Genomic DNA, 12097 nt, shown 5'->3' on the forward strand with positions numbered 1-12097 from the left:
GCTCGAGGAAGTAAGCAAGGTAATCTCTACGTGACTAAAACCAAGTTATGCAATGAGGTGTTGAACATTGCTGAAAAAGACACTTCGATTAAATTGTGGCACAAGAGGCTTGGGCATATGAGTGAGAAGGGCATGCACACTCTTGATCGCATGGAGTACCTCCCTGAGTTGAAAGGTATATCCTTGAAGCCCTGTGCACATTGTTTTGCTGGCAAACAACATAGGGCTGCATTTCGTACACTCCCTCCACATCGTGCAGAAAATGTTCTTGATATTGTGCACACTGACGTTTGCTCCATGACTGAAAAATCTCATGGTGGAGCATTATACTTTGTGACTTTTATTGATGACCATTCCAGAAAGGTTTTTGTGTATGTGCTGAAACACAAATACCAGACGCTTGAAGCCTTCAAGGAGTTCCATGCCAAGGTTGAAAGAGAAACTGGCAGGAAATTGAAGTGCGTGAGATCAGACAATGGTGGTGAATACAGAGGTCCTTTTGAAAGGTATTGCAGAAATGTTGGTATTAGGCTTGAGAAGAGTCCATCAAAGACACCTCAGCTCAATGGTCATGCAAAGAGAATGAACAGGACACTCACAGAGAGGGTCACAGCTATGCTCTCTCATGCTCATTTACCTAATTCATTTTGGGATGAAGCATTGATGAATGCTATGTATGTTGTTAACCTATCTCCCTCAGATCCTCTTGCAAGTGATATTCCTCAGAGAGTTTGGTCAGGGAAGGAGGTATCATACAAGCACTTGAAGGTCTTTGGTTGCAGGGCATTTGTACATGTTCCAAGGGACGAGAGATCCAAGCTTGATAGCAAGACAAAGCAATGCATCTACCTCAGCCAACCAAGTGAAGAGTTTGGCTACAAGTTGTGGGATCCAGCCAATAGGAAGATTGTGAGAAGCCGAGATGTGGTGTCCATTGAAGATGAAACAATAAAAGATATTAGGAAACCAGAGAAGCCAATGACCAACACACCTCAGGTTGACATGGATCCAATCTGTCCTCCTCTCGTGCATGACAATCATGGGGGAGATGATGACACTAAATACAGTGGAGATGCAACTAATCAAGGCAGTACAAGTCAAAGTGGGCAGCAGCCATCAAGTGATGAAGTTGGTAATGATGATGCCAACGAAAATCCACCTGATTCACCACCAGTGCAGCAGCAAAGAAGAAGTGAAAGAGGTCACATTCCTTCTTCCAAGTATCCACCACATCAATATGTGTTGATGATACATGCAGGTGAGCCCTCATGCTGTGAGGAGGCAATGTCTGATGAGAACAAAGAAGAATGGTCAGAAGCCATGCAAGATGAGATGAATTCCTTGTATGAGAATGATACTTTTGAATTGGTGAATCTGCCAAAAGGCAAGAAAGAACTCAAGAACAAGTGGTTATACAGAGTGAAGACTGAAGAAAACACCTCACATCCAAGGTACAAGGCCAGATTGGTTGTGAAAGGATTCAGTCAGAAAAATGGCATTGATTATGATGAGATATTCTCTCCGGTGGTCAAGATGTCTTCGATCCGAGTTGTGCTTGGCATGGATGCCACCATGGACATGGAAATTGAACAACTTGATGTGAAGACTGCATTCTTACATGGTGACCTAGAGGAGGAGATATACATGGAGCAGCCAGAGGGATTCATGGTTGCAGGCAAGGAGAACTTAGTTTGCAAATTTAAGAAGAGCTTGTATGGCTTGAAGCAAGCTCCTCGGCAGTGGTACAAGAACTTTGAGTCTTTTATGACTGGGCTTGGTTACCATAAAGCACAACCTGACCATTGTGTCTTTATGAAGAGGTACGCCGAGGGGACTTCATTATTCTCTTGTTGTATGTTGATGATATGCTGATTGTTGGAAATGACACAAAGAGGATTGCTCTCCTCAAGAAGGCATTGAGTAAATCATTTGCCATGAAGGATTTAGGATCAGCTAAGCAAATACTTGGCATGAAGATCTCCCATGATAGATCAAAGAAACTACTTTGGCTCTCACAGGAAAGATACATTAAGAAGGTACTTGAAAGGTTCAATATGAAAGATGCAAAATCTGTTATCTCTCCACTTGCAGGCCATCACAAACTAAATTCTAAGCAATGTCCTACAAGAAAGAAGGAGAAAGAAGAAATGAGGAAAGTACCTTACCAATCGGCTGTGGGCAGTTTGATGTATGCCATGGTATGCACTAGGCCTGACATTGCCTATGCAGTTGGAGTTGTTAGCCGGTTCATGACAAATCCAGGTAAATCTCACTGGGAAGCAGTGAAGTGGATTCTCAGGTATCTCAAGGGTACTTCTATATCTTGTTTATGCTTTGGAAGCGGTGATCCTGTATTGCAGGGCTATACAGATGCAGATTACGCAGGTGACAAGGATCGTAGGAAGTCCACATCCGGATACCTGATGACTTATGCAGGGGGAGCAGTGTCATGGCAATCAAGATTGCAGAAATGTGTTTCTACATCAACTACAGAAGCTGAGTACATTGCAGCAGTTGATGCTGGCAAGGAAGTTTTGTGGATGAAGAACTTCTTGCAAGAGCTCGGCATGAAGCAAGAGAAGTTGTCCTTTTGTGACAGTCAGAGTGCTATTCATCTTGCCAAGAATTCAAGCTATCACTCTCGAACCAAGCACATTGATGTGAGGTACCATTGGATTCGAGATGTTGTGAGTTCCAAGTTGCTGAAACTTGAGAAGATCCATACCGACGACAATGGTTCGGATATGATGACCAAGATATTGCCAAATGAGAAGCTACAAGCATGTTGCAAGGTAGCGGGCATGGCGGTGCCCCCCTCATGAGTTGGAGGGGGAGATTTGTTGGGATATCCTCCTCATGTGGGCTGTGAGGAGATGACCATTTGAGGCCTTTTAGGCAGCCCAAAGAGGTGCAGAAGCCCACTACCCATTAGGGTTATGACCTAGGGTCATTTTGGACTTTGCACATGAGTGGATGGGGATGCTTTACCCTCCATCCAACTGCCACCACCAAGAGTGACGAAAATCAGTTCATCCTCCAAGAGAGAAGAAGAGAGAAAACCAAGAGAGCAAGGGAAGAAGAGGAAGATTGAAGGAAGAAGAAAAGGGAGCTCCTCCCCAAGGTTGTGATGGTCCAGATCCACTACCTTGTCTCCTTCAAGCTTCGGTTCCACCATCTTTGGTGAGATTGTTCCAATCCCTAGTTCTTGAGCCCCAAATCTTGTTGTGTTCATCCAAGATTCAGAAATCTTGATGTATGAGATCCTCTAGTGCTGTCTAGAGAAGAACTTGTTATATCCCACATTTGATAATAGTGGAAGAGGATTTGGGTGGCTTCGGCCTGTGGTTTTTCCCCTCAAGTTGAGGGGTTTTCCACGTAAAAATCTGGTGTCTCTTTGTTGATGCTTGGTGCTGTCCAGAAACTTACTCCTACCACAAGACACTAGGCTGAGGAGTGTCTTGCCTGCTGAGTAACATTTTCTGCCTCCATATATGTTGTTGCATATGTTTCCTTCCGTGCTAAGCAATGATCCTTGAGTTATTACATGATGTGGTGCTGAGATTACTTGTTTCCGCTGCAGTTTTTAGTTAACCACAAGTGCATTTGTGTGCTAATTTCCCAACATGAGGTGGAAGGGTATGCCGGTGGGGGCCTCGTTGGGGGTGGTGGAGCAGGAGGCCTTGTCGAGGTTCTCGATTCGTCCACTCTAGCTGCTACATCTCGTCACCATACAGCTCCCTCATGGAACCAAGTCGAGGATGCGCTACCTCTCCATGCATATGGTTGTCGTGGTCTGTCGCACCGATTGCAGCATGTTCTACGACTGATGGGCGTGTGGCTGCGCCCGCACGAGAGCTGATGGACGGAGCTCCTCAACGGTGCGATGAGGGGGGGGGGGAGCTAGACGGGTGAGGTGGAGGGAGCACACAACGGCCGTCGTCCTCGCGGCCGACACTGACACCAGCATGCCACTGAAGATCGTGTTGGGGATGTAGTATTTCCACAGGCGGGTGAGGTGGAGGGAGCACTCTATTTGATTTGTGATCAACTATTCGAGGTATGAATCCCTTTTTATGTACCACCACCTCAAGATGGTAGGATTTGGCATTTACTTTGGTGTCTACCTCGTGTAGGAGATGACTTTGTCGTAGATGACGTGCAGAAAGGCAATGGTGTCGACATTGAAGCTCGAAGAGTTCATGAGGAATTCTTGCTAGCATCTAGAGTTGGATGCCCTCAAGAAGGCTATTGTGAGTCAATTTCATGACTGGTTTGCTCATTTCCTCTCACTGATAATATGACATATTGCTTCTTAATTCAACACTTATTGCTACGTAGTAATAAGAGGACATATGGGACTTTGTTTCTCCAATTGACACTCAATAGTAGAAGGGGTTCATACCTCGAATAGTTGATCACAAAATTGCCGTATCATGGCTTCTAGCTTATATGTTACAGGGCAAGTGAGCAGCTTCTATTTTCCGCCTCTAATCTCTATTTTCTAGCTTTGATTAGCGAAAAAAGGCTGATTCTGGTAAATAACTAAATATTCATTGGCGCAAAAACTAGAAGCTCAATGATATTTTTTTCTTACCGCACATATGAAGGATTGTACAGACACAGCTTGCAGCGCTGGAATCAACATCTGGTTGGTTCACATCTTTGTCAAGGATTTGAGAACATCGCATTGACATTTAGATATAGTATATTTTTAGGATTTTCAAGGTCTTGACTTAGTTTCTTGTGGGGTCCACCCCGTATTTTTTTTGCGGAAAACTGTCGATCTATTCATCTTCAATCATGATAGTACAACGAACACTAGAAATAATAAAAATTACATCCAGATTCGTAGACTACCTAGCGACGACTACAAGCACGGAAGCGAGCCGAAGGCTCGCCACCGTACTGCCCCTCCCTCGCCGGAGCCGGGCACAACTTGTTGTAGTAGACAGTCGGAAAGTCGTCGTGCTAAGGTCCCGTAGGACCAACGCCCCAGAACAACAACCGTTGCCGATGAAGAGAAGTTTAGATCGGAAGGGTCCACCCTGTATTCCTGTTGTATAAATCTCGTATCCAGGAATTGTAGCCGGAAACAAGAATCTTGTGGGGTCCACATGCACGAATCTACAAGCAGGGACGGATGGTGGATTTCTCACCGCTAGATACCAGCACCGGTAAATTTACTTATTGGATGAAAGGTACCTAAACTAATTAACCTATGGCACGAAATGCGCTTCCGCAAAAAAAAAATGGCTGTTTAAAATTAGAAATATTGCAGTTGATTAATCCATTGGTATAGTTTACACGCCAAAAGATGTCTACCTCAGAGAAAATATACCCACCAGATGATGATGATCTGATCCTGATAGCTTGGGTTTAAGTCGACCAAGCAATTGGTTACTGCTGGAAATCTACGCGTGTGCCCGTTGCATTCAGCGGCTGTATATGTTACTCGAACATTTAGTCGCCTGGGAGTGTCATGTAACGTTAAGGAGGTGTTTGTTTCGTCAAAATCAGCCCGTCACCTGTTTACGGTGTAAACGGATATCGTTACGTGCGTTTGGTGACACACCTCTGTAATCACGTCCCTCTGTAATCAGTTCCAGGCCAGCTATATATCGATCGATCGATACCCCCCACCCCCCATTGGTAAAGGTTTCCTTAGCGCTCCCGACTCCGGTCCTCCCCTGTGACTCACTCATCCCCTCGATCTCGCCCCGCCGCCACCTCCCCTCGCCCCCCTTCCGTCCTCCCCTCCTGGTCCAGCCACTGAGATCGACCTCGCCACATCAGTCGCCGGAGATAGACGGAGGAAATAGCTGTTATGCAATCGTGTTGATTATGGACAGAGGTTAAAGGGTACAAATAGCCTGGTCACAACGACTCCCACAGCGAGGGGCACGCAAGCCAGTGCGGGGAGTGGACCTGGCGATCCTAAAGACTAGGAGATCGTTACAACACGTTACAAGTCATACATACATGCGGATACATACACAGATACGTTAACACCCCCCCCCCCCCCGCGCAGTCGGAACTCCACCTAGGTGGATGTTGAGACTGGACCGAAAATCTGTAAAAACTGCCGAAGGAAGTCCCTTGGTGAAGACATCAGCATATTGGGAACCTGAAGGAACATGAAGAACACGCGTGTCGCCCAACGGAACACGATCCCGGACGAAGTGAAGGTCGATTTCGACGTGTTTTGTCCGTTGATGCTGCACGGGGTTCGAGGAGAGGTACGTGGCGCTGATGATATCACAGTAGACGATGGTCACCTGTGTGGGAGGTCGGTGTAGTTCCTGAAGGAGCTGGCGGAGCCACGTCGTTTCGGCGACGCAATTTGCAACGGCGCGGTATTCGGCTTTCGCACTCGAGCGGGAAACGGTATGCTGGCGTTTGGGCGACCAAGATATCAAGTTGGGCCCGAGGAAGACGCTAAAGCCGGACGTGGACTTCCGCCTATCCGGACACCCGACCCAATCAGCATCAGAATAGGCAATGAGATCATCTGCCGAGGAGGTATAGAGCTGAAGGCCGAAGTGGGAGGTGCCGTGGAGGTAACGGAGGATGCGTTTCACAAGCTGGAAGTGAGATGTGCGTGGAGCATGCATGAAGAGACAAGCTTGTTGAACCACATAGGAGATGTCGGGGCGGGTGAGAGTGAGGTATTGTAGAGCGCCGGCTATACTACGATAGTGTGTAGGATGAGGAAAAGGATCACCATCAGTGGCAGAGAGCTTGGACTTGGTGTCGACCGGCGTAGATATGGGTTTGCAATTCAGCATGTTGGCCCGCTCCAAGATTTCTAGCACATATTGCTGCTGCGATAGAAAGAGGCCGGAGGAGTTGCGTGTCACATTGACTCCAAGGAAATGGTGGATGTCTCCTAGATCGGTCATGGCAAACTCAGTGTTAAGGGATAAGATGATATGGTGTAAGGTGGAAGCATTTTTGGCAGTGAGAATGATGTCGTCTACATAAAGTAACAAGTATGCAAGAGATGACCCATGGCGATAGATGAACAATGACGTGTCACATTTGGAAGCGACAAACCCTAAGGAGAGTATATAGGATTGGAAGCGGAAGAACCAAGTGCGAGGGGCTTGTTTTAAACCATAAAGTGACTTGTGGAGGAGACAAACATGATTGGGACGGGTGGAGTCAATGAAGCCAGCGGGTTGGGAGCAATATACCGTTTCACCGAGGTCACCGTGCAAAAAGGCGTTCTTAACGTCCAGTTGATGGATCGGGAAGAGCGTGCCGTGGCGAGGCTGAGGACGACCTGCACAGTAGCCGGTTTGACAACCGGGCTGAAAGTCTCGGAGTAATCAACACCCGCTTGTTGAGTGAAGCCACGCAGAACCCACCGGGCCTTGTACCGAGCAAGAGACCCATCGGGATGTAGTTTGTGACGAAAAATCCACTTGCCGGTGACCACGTTCGTACCTGCAGGTTTAGGAACCAAACTCCAAGTTTTGTTCTTAAGCAAAGCATTATATTCGTCAAGCATAGCATCATGCCAATGTGGGTCTTTTAGAGCACTTTTATAAGAGGAGGGGATGGGGGAGATAGAGGAAGAAGCAGTGAGGGAAAAGAGGCGACGCGGTTGAGCGAAGCCACACTTAGCGCGCGTCTGCATGGCATGCGAATTAATGGGAGGGGAACATGCTGAACGGGATGATGTGGAGGCGAGGGAGTGGTCGGCAGGGGCTGCGAGGTTGATGCGGTGGGCTCCAGGACGGGTGCAGCTGGCGATGTGGGCGCGGGAAGAGCGGGCGATCCGAGGTGGTCGGGTGGGGACGAGCGATCACTGGGGGCGGGCGATCCAAGGGGAGGCGATACGGGCGGGATGCGGGAAGCGGGCGTGTGGGGGTTTGACAGGTGGCGCGGTCTAGACGGAGGGCCTGACCCGGTCGGCTCGGTGGGGGAGTGGGGGTCACGTGGCGAGCGGGGGTGGGTGGATCGCTGGCCGAGGTAGATTGCGTGGGAGTGGGGCTGTCCGAGGAAGGTGGGGCAGCGATCCCGGGGAGGATCGGGCGCAGAGGGGCGGGATCCGGTGCGGACGGTGCAGCTGGCGGAGGTGGTGCGGCTGGCGTATATGGAATGGTTTCGTCCAAGATTACGTGACAGGACACGATCACACGCCGGGAGAGAAGATCGATACGGCGGTATCCTTTATGCTCAAGAGGGTAACCAAGAAACACACAGCGAGTAGACCGGGGCGCAAGTTTGTGAGGGGAAGTGGCGTATAAGTTGGGAAAACATAAGCAGCCGAAGACGCGGAGGTGATCGTAGCAAGGTTGGACGCCGGTAAGCAGGAAGTAGGGTGTGTGGGGCGTCGTTTTGGTAGAGGGGCGGCGGTTGAGAAGATGTGTAGCGGTGTGGAGGGCTTCTAGCCAAAAGGAGGGTGGGAGGTGAGCATGGAGAAGAAGTGTGCGAACGACGTCGTTGGTTGTGCGAAGCATGAGTTCGGCCTTGCCGTTTTGGGGAGAGGTGTGGGGGCATGAGAGACGGTAGACGACGCCGTTGTTGGAGAAGAAGGTGCGAAGGGACGTGTTAATGAACTCACCGTCGTTGTCACATTGCATGCACTTAATAATGGTGTTGAATTGGGTGTGGATATAGGTGAAGAAGCGGAGAAGAGTGGGGGACGTCTCAGATTTGTGGCGTAAAGGAAATGACCAAGAGTAATGTGAAAAATCATCAAGTACTATGAGATAGTATTTATAACCGGAGAAGCTTACAATGGGAGAAGTCCAAAGATCACAATGGATAATTTGAAATGGGGCACTTGTACAATTATTGGAAGAGGAAAAAGCTAAGCGAGGTTGACGCCCGAGTTGGCATGCAGTACAAGGGGTGCGTGCTACATTATTACAATCAAGAAGAAAGTCTCTGAAGCTTTGCCCGGATGGCCGAGTCGTTGGTGCCACAAGTCGCCCGAGATGGTGAAGCAAGCCACGCCGGATGAAGAGGAGGCTCCATAAAACGGGTAGAGCGGACCGGGACTACTGGACGTCATGAGTGTTGTCCTGGTTGGAAGAGCCTTCACAGAAAAACCATGGGGGTTAAACTCAACAACAACAGAATTATCAGTATAGTTTGCGAACAGAAATAAGGTCTTTGACAATGTCAGGGCAGACTACAACATCGTTGAGAGAGAGGTTGGTGGGAGGGAGTTTGGTGGAGCCAGTGCCAAGAATGGGAAGATGATCGCCATTGCCAACAATGATGCTTGAAGAAAAATGCTTTGGGAAAGGACGAAACGAGGAGAGGTTACCTGCATTACCGGTGACGTGAGTGGCCGCGCCGGAGTCGAGGATCCAGTCGGTGCCGTGCGCGGGGAGGCCATGCTGGCTGTAGGCCTGGTTGAAGAGGGCGGCGTGGTCCCAAGAAGACGCGCCGAAGTGGTACGGTGAGGAAGCCGGTGGTGCAGGCAGAGAGGCGGGCGGCCCAGGGAGCATCATGGTGTAGGCCTGAGAGTGCACACCCGGACGAGGACCGAGGACCCCGGCGGCGTTGGGAGGAGTCCAACCAGGGCGCGGAGCAGGCAACGCGATATCGTAGGGGGCGAAGTAGCCGGTCCATGGCGACGGTGGTGGTGGGGGTTGAAAGCTGCGCCCGCGACCACGGCCGCGCTCACCGCCACCGTTGCCCCGCGGGCCACCAGAGCCGCGACCAGGAGCAGGGGCGCGGTCACCGCGATCGTTGGCGGAGTCGGGGCCGCCGGAGATGGTGAGCGCCGCGGAGCCCGCCTCCGCAGCTCGGAGGTTGAGGTTGTACTCCGCCAGATCCAGGCGGGAGCAGACGACGGCGAAAGGAGGGAGCGGAACCGTGTCGCCGAGGAGAGTGCGGATGGTGTCGAGGCGGGCGTCGAGGCCGTGCAGAAGCTGCATCGTCAGATCGTGCTCCTTGACGGGGTTGCCCGTGTCGGCGAGGCCATCCGCGAGGGCCTTCAGGCACCGGGCGTAGTCGGAGACGGTTAGGGCCCCCTGCTTGAGGTTGCGGAATTGGCGCGTGAGGTGAAGGTAGCGAGCCCCCCTGGTTGGACTGATAGTAGTCACGGACGCGAGTCCACGCCGTGTACGCGTCGTTGGCGCCCCCCATGATGAGCTCGAGGAGGGAGTCAGCCAGGGTGAAGAGGATCCAAAGGGTCAGCCGTTGATCCACGACGAGCCAGGCGACGTCGGGCTTGGCAGGGGGAGGGTGAAGGACATGGTGCTGGACGCGGTGCTGGAGAAGAACGAAGTTGAAGAAGGTGCGCCACTTGATGTAGTTGTTCACCGAGGGATCAAGTTTGAACTTGATGTGATTTGAGATGTGGTCTTGATGGAAGTTCAGAAGAGATTGAGGGTCATGGGGTGGGTGGGGAGGTGGTGTGACCATGGTGGAGAGGGCAGAAGAGGCAGCAGGAATGGAACCAGGAGGGGAGGACGTGGCGGTCGGGAGAGCGGTGGCGTCGGCGGCAGCGGCGGCATTAGCATAGGAAGGTAGGTCGCAGAAGATGTCCTCGAAAGCCATGGTTTCTGATACCAAGATAGACGGAGAAAATAGCTGTTATGCGATCGTGTTGATTATGGACAGAGGTTACAAGGTACAAATAGCCTGGTCACAACGATTCCCGCAGCGAGGGGCACGCAGGCGAGTGCGGGGAGTGGACCTGGCGATCCTAAAGACTAAAAGATCGTTACAACACGTTACAAGTCATACGTACATGCAGATACATACACAGATACGTTAACAGCCGGGAACGACCTCGCTAGCCGCCTCCGACGCCGATGAGGATGGACCATTGAAGCTGCCTACGAGGAGCAGCAAGGCCCGTCTGCCCATCTCCAGATCGATCTCTTCCTCCTCCATCACCCTCCTACTGCAGATCTCAAGGTTAGGGTTACTAATCCATCTGTTCTTGATTTTCAAGTAAAAAAATGTGTTCTTGATCTGTTTCCTTTACACTGTAGAACCAAACAAAATGAGGTTTGTCCAGTCCGATGCTGTTACAGTGCGTAATCAGTTCCATTTACGTTTAAGTAACCACTGAACGAAACAAACACCTCCTAAGAGTAATAGGTTTTGGCCAACCACATGCCTGAATCAAATATCAAAATTAATTAAGCCACTGGTCGACTAGGACGTATCACTCGTCTAGTCTAATCAAGCATGTCGACGCAACATGTAGCAGGATATTTCGGGTATATGCCCACATGACGCGCCATGCACAGGGTTCCTTCCTTGCATTCTCTCATCTGACTGTACATAGACACACGACGGCGAGATGCATGCAGATGTGTTTTCTCGTGGCTTTCCTCATGAGATTCCACGCAAGCAGCCCAATCATGGAGCACGTACTGCACTGCCACACGCAGGAAGGTACGTATGTACGTACATACTTCATCCGTCTGAAAAAGCTTGTCTCTTAAATAGATGTATCTAGCACAAAGTTAGTGCTAGATACATCCATTCAAAAAACAAGCTTGGGACAAGCTTTTTCGAACCAAGGGAGTAGGACGAGGGCCAGTCTAGCTCTCAATTAGGATGGGCCCCACCACTTAGAATCAGGGAGGGCCAATTAGATTACAGCACGTCCTTCACCCCGTGAAAGCCCGTTGAAACTTGCGCGTGAATGTAGTATTATCGCTCAATTGGCATGTCGACCAGTCGCTATCTTGCCTCCCAGCAAATTGTCGTCAGTATTTTTTTCTTCGGGTGAGTCGTCGGTGATTCACACACGTCCTGATGGCCGATCGCCCGCGTGATTTCCCAGCGCCTAGCCGTACGTGTCGTTGTTAGGCTGTGCATCTATGTCGTCGTTGCCGCGATTAAATATCTACTACATATTTCACTGAACTGTTTAGTTGCCGTCCCTCCCCACGTCCACTCTGAGTGAGCTAGCGGTCGATCGATGGGGCTTTCGTTGCTGAACATGGAAAAAAAATTGTACTCCCTCCTATCTAACTACTTCACTAAAGTACTAGTAATTGATATACACTTAAGTTGTATTAAATGTGCGTCAATTAATACTAATAGTTATATTAAATATGCGCCAATTAAATATTGCAACGTCTACCTATACATTGTGGTATGATACAGCAGGGAT

Source organism: Triticum aestivum, chromosome 6D (assembly GCF_018294505.1).
Source record: "Triticum aestivum cultivar Chinese Spring chromosome 6D, IWGSC CS RefSeq v2.1, whole genome shotgun sequence".
NCBI lineage: Eukaryota > Viridiplantae > Streptophyta > Magnoliopsida > Poales > Poaceae > Triticum > Triticum aestivum.